Source organism: Cavia porcellus, unplaced genomic scaffold (genome assembly GCF_034190915.1).
Source record: "Cavia porcellus strain 051 isolate PalLab524CR breed Dunkin Hartley unplaced genomic scaffold, mCavPor4.1 scaffold_7, whole genome shotgun sequence".
Taxonomy (NCBI): domain Eukaryota; kingdom Metazoa; phylum Chordata; class Mammalia; order Rodentia; family Caviidae; genus Cavia; species Cavia porcellus.
Window position 1 is genome coordinate 54,805,808 of NW_026947490.1, and position 4,637 is coordinate 54,810,444.

At 44.2% G+C, this 4,637-nt stretch overlaps 1 long non-coding RNA gene across 1 annotated transcript; it reads right to left on the bottom strand.

Moving 5' to 3' along the window:
- Nucleotides 1–2,512: 2,512 nt before the first annotated feature.
- LOC134476980 (uncharacterized) lies at nucleotides 2,513–3,288 on the bottom strand. The gene is made up of 2 exons (XR_010048843.1): nucleotides 3,214–3,288; nucleotides 2,513–2,624 (listed from the first exon to the last, which is right to left on the bottom strand). It is a non-coding gene; the product is annotated as an uncharacterized LOC134476980 (long non-coding RNA).
- Nucleotides 3,289–4,637: the final 1,349 nt, after the last annotated feature.

Below are 4,637 nucleotides of genomic sequence, written 5' to 3' on the forward strand. Positions count from 1 at the left end.
ATAAAACTGAGATATACCTCAGGGGCACAAGTACCTACCTGGCAAGCATGAGAGTGTGAGTTTGACCCCTGGTACCAAAACAAACAAACAAAGACAGAAAGAAATACGCCACAGTTTCTATAATGCACATTGCTATCCTCCAAATAGATGCTCAGACTACCAACTTTAGGCCTGCCAAGTCAATCAAACAATGCAAGCACTAAGTTACTTTTTTTACTTCCATCCCTATCGTCTCACTCTAGATCCTGCAAATCAGCCGGTTACTTGGGTGGTGGTGGGGTTGCTCTTCTTGTCTCCCAGCCCATGCGTTATCTGGTTTGTGAGAAGGTACGGTTTGGCTTCTTGATTCTCTTCCCATTCCCCATGGTTTCCCCTGGCTCATGGACCAACACCATTTTTGTTGGAGAGATTGTGTTTTCTTCATTATAGTGCCTGGTACTGTTAAAGAGTGTTTGGCCATGGATATGAGAGTTTTATTTGTGAACTGCAGTCTATATGTCTGTGTTTATGTAAACAGTCACATTGTTTTGATCATAGTAGCTTTGTAGTATGTTTTAAATTCAGGAAGTATGAGGTTTCTGAATTTGTTTTTATTTTATAAGATTGTTTTGACAATCTTAAAATTTATGTGGACTCCGTTGTTCATTGTTAAACAATAGAAACTTTTGTGTCTTGCAATTTTCTTAAATTAATTTATTAGTATTAGACAGTGTTTTGTTTGGTTTGACTTTGGTTTTGGTATTGTTTTGTTCTTTGTCTGAGACAGAATTTTACTATGCAGTTCGGGCTGACTTTGAACTCACTTGGGAGCCCAGGCTGGCCTCCAATGTGCAGGGATCCTTCTGCCTCAACCTCTCAAGTGCTGAGATTGCAGGCATGTGCCACAATGTCCAGCTTTAGTATTAGAGGCTTTTGTTTCTGGTTATTTTGTGAAATCTTTAAAGTATCATAGGTATAAGATCATATCTCTCACCAAAAAACGAGGTAATTTCACTTCTTCCTTTTCAATTCGTTTCCTTTTTTTTTTTATCTTTTGTGGTCCAATCGCTCTACGACTCCTAGTAGCAGGTAAACATGCAGCAAGGGTCAGTCTCCGTGATTGTAAGAAAAAGCTTTCAATTTTTCATGTTGGATTTGGTAATAACTGTGGGATTTACATAGTTTCACTTTTAAAATTTAGGATTTGTGACTTATTTTGAAATGGTAAATTTGACAGACACTGGTCAGGCATTAGGAATGATAACCCCAGTTGAGGATACAGCTAAGCAGAAGAGCACTTGCCTAGCATCTGTGTGTGTGAGAGAGACTGCAAACAAGGCGGGCTTCCGGTTGGTCTAGTGGAATCAATGGCCACCAAAACATCTGTCTATGTCTTTTCTAGATGTGAATATACGGAGACGTATGGGAAATACCTGTCTTGGGAGCAATCCTGCAGACTGAAGTTTCCATAGAAATGATTGCTGTGCTTTACACAGGAAACACATCCAACCTGAATGACCAACAAGAAGCCACTCACCTGGATGCTTCTTTATATGCAACCCTGACTTGCACATGTAAGCTCAAAGTTCCCGCTACTGCAGTGGACGGGGACATTCTCAGATCTACTAAAGAGGGAGGAAAACCTGTAAAGAGACTAACCCCTTTCTTTCTAGGCATTTGATGGCTTTGGAGACTCAGGATATCTAACTATAGAAATCTTTCCTCTCCAGATGTGAATGAGAGGCAGTAGAAGGAAAAGCAATCAAGAAAGAATGAGTTTATTCTGATAGACAGCCCTCAGAATCATGCTCCATGCATACACAAACAGATGCTCAGCAAGGAAGGAGACGGACCGAGGGCTGCAGCTACAGGAGATTAAGAAACATTGCTTTGAAGTGGACCAAGATGCATTGGGAGCTGCGGTTTGTTTTGGCTTTGGTTTGTAAGTGGTAAATTGATTTGGGATTAAAGGAGAGAGAGAAGCTCCATTTATTCCTGTGTATAAATGATGGGGAAAGAGACACCTTCAGTGGAGCCACCATAGGATCTGGAAGAGCAAAGGCTCAGCCACAGCGAAAGAGGCAGAGATAGACACCGCAAGGGCTACATGCACAGTTAACAGTGTAGAAATTCTCTCGCAGGGTTTATGACGTCTCCTCAGAGCCTCTGAGCACAGAAAGCCCGCCAGAGCTCATTAGCAGTTTGTATTTCACACCCTCAAGTGCTTTCTCAACACCCCACTTCCTTACTCCTGACCCTGGTTCTCCTTCTGGTCTACTGGCTTATGGTGGTGACTTTGTGTTCGATGGGAAAGAGCAACCACAAGGCAGACAAAGAGACGGACCCAAGACAGTGCCAGAAAGAGAAATCATGAGGCTTTAAACACAGCTGCAGAATTAAAACAAAAATGTCAAGGGAACGGAGTGTTCCAGCTGACTGAACTTCCTGTTGACGGCCTCTGGGGAGGAGGGTGAGGCCTGGAGCCCTAGACCTGGGGGAGAGGGAGGGCAGGGGCCTGAAGGAGCTCGACTTGCCTTCTCCAGCCTGTTCCCTCTCCAGTTGGGGTTCCCGTCTGCAGGGTGTTGACGTTCATTTCCTGCAGCTGGCCCCAGTCAGGGGAGGCTCTCTCCACGGATGAGCCCACCCTACAGAAAAACAGGATGTTAGCGTTCAGAGCTAATGGAGCCATGAGATGCAAATTCCTTCCTCGCCCCACGCCCAACCGCTGCCACCCACACCATTCCCCCCTTCCGTTCCGCTGTGTGGCTTCCATCAGGGGCTGTCTGTGTCCTTTGCGTCTTTGGCTGCCCGGCTGTGTGTGATCGGATTTACTCATTTTCATTAGTTTCCATTTCATGGTCTTTTTGATGAGAAGTTTCTTACCCTTCCCTGGGTGGCTGATGAGAATGAAATTTGCCTCCTCCCAAAGCACCTGTGTGACCTCACCTGTGGCCCTTTGCCTGCAGGGCCTCTGTGGGTCAGCACCGGCTGGGTCTCTTTCCCACTCACATTTACCCCTTCTCTTGCTCCTCTTTGCCCTCTAAAAGCCCCTTCTTGTGCAATGAAGGAAACAAGAACAGGAAATTCAAACAGAAGCAGCTCTACTTAAATTCATTATCTTCAAAAGGCAATTACCTGCTTCTCCAGGGGCAAACACAAGCATAAAACACTTCGAGAGCAACATTCCGAGTCAGTGTCCCCTTCCCCCTGCCCTGGACCTGCCTCATCACTCACCTTTTCGCTCTGGCGTCCTTGGGACCTAGCAGTCTTGGTGCCCCCTGCTCCGGGATATTTGCTAGTGCACTGAATTTGCATTCTTTTTTTTTTTTTTTTTTTTTTTTTTTTTTTGTCTTTTTCATTTTTATCGGTACCGGGGATCGCACTCACGACCGCCTGCTTGCAAGGCAGGTGCTTATGCCGCTGAGCTAAACCCCCAGCCCCTGAATTTGCATTCTGATCCCAACATTTAAGGATCTATTGCTGCCTTCCCTGATATATGACAGTCCTGCAAACTAGGGACCCTGTACTTGATTTGTAGAACCTACAATCAACATGGTATTGGATTGATATTGGATCAATCAACAAGAGAAAGTCTTAAAAAGTTTCAAGGATCAGGAAGCCAAAAACTTTGAAGATAGCCGAGTTCAGGAAATGTTATAATGGTATGGTCCATAATGTCATAGTGGTACAGCAGAATCACACAGAAGACTTTGGAAGCAGAAGTCTTGCTGGCACAAGAGCAAGGAAATGAGTTGCTATGTGGTAAAATATAGAAAAGATGATTAGATCCTTGGCTATGCCAGGGAGAAAAAACCCACATATATATTTGTGCATTATTTAGTTCTGGGAAAGTTAAAACTGGTTTTCAAAACGAGGAGGCACTAATCAAATAATGAGATTTACTTAGCATTGAGGTATGAAAACTTTCTTCCTCCTTTTTCTTCCTCTTCCTCCTCAACTTCTTCCTCCCTCTCCCCTTCTCTCTTCTCTCCCCTCTTCTTCCTCCTTGGTATGTGCAAACGTAAAATACAGAATTGCACCTGAACTTCAGAATATCCAAAAACTACTGCATGAAATGCAGATGAAGGCCAGGCATGGTGGCACACTCCGGTAATCCCAGCACTTGGGAGGCTGAGGCAAGAGGATCGCTGCAAGTTGGAGGACAGACTGGGCTACATAGTTCAGAGATAATCTGAAATGTACAGCGAGGCCCTCTTTAAAATAAAAAATACAGATGAGAAGAAACAGGACAAATGTTACTCTTTCTTTGAGCTAAGGCAATACTCAAGTAGAGATTTATAAGGAAAAAAAGTTGAAAATCTCCAGCAGAATGCTTGGTACTGAGAGGTGAACTTGAAATCATGTTGTGGAGGAGGCTCTCTGAGTGCAGCCTGGACCCACCCACCACTGCTCACTGCTACTATGACCCCACATCAAGCACAATTTCTCTGCATTAGCACTATTCGGAGCATTTCACATTGTGCTAACTCATGCAACTCCTACAACAACCCTGGGAGATAAGTTTGCCCCATTTTACAGATGAAGAATTTAAGGAGCAGTTGGCCCAGGAGGGCTGTCATCAGAGCTGACCCCTAACTGCTATGCTATACTCTGTGTTACAACACTCTGTTATTACTACATTTTGAGGTGGACATGCA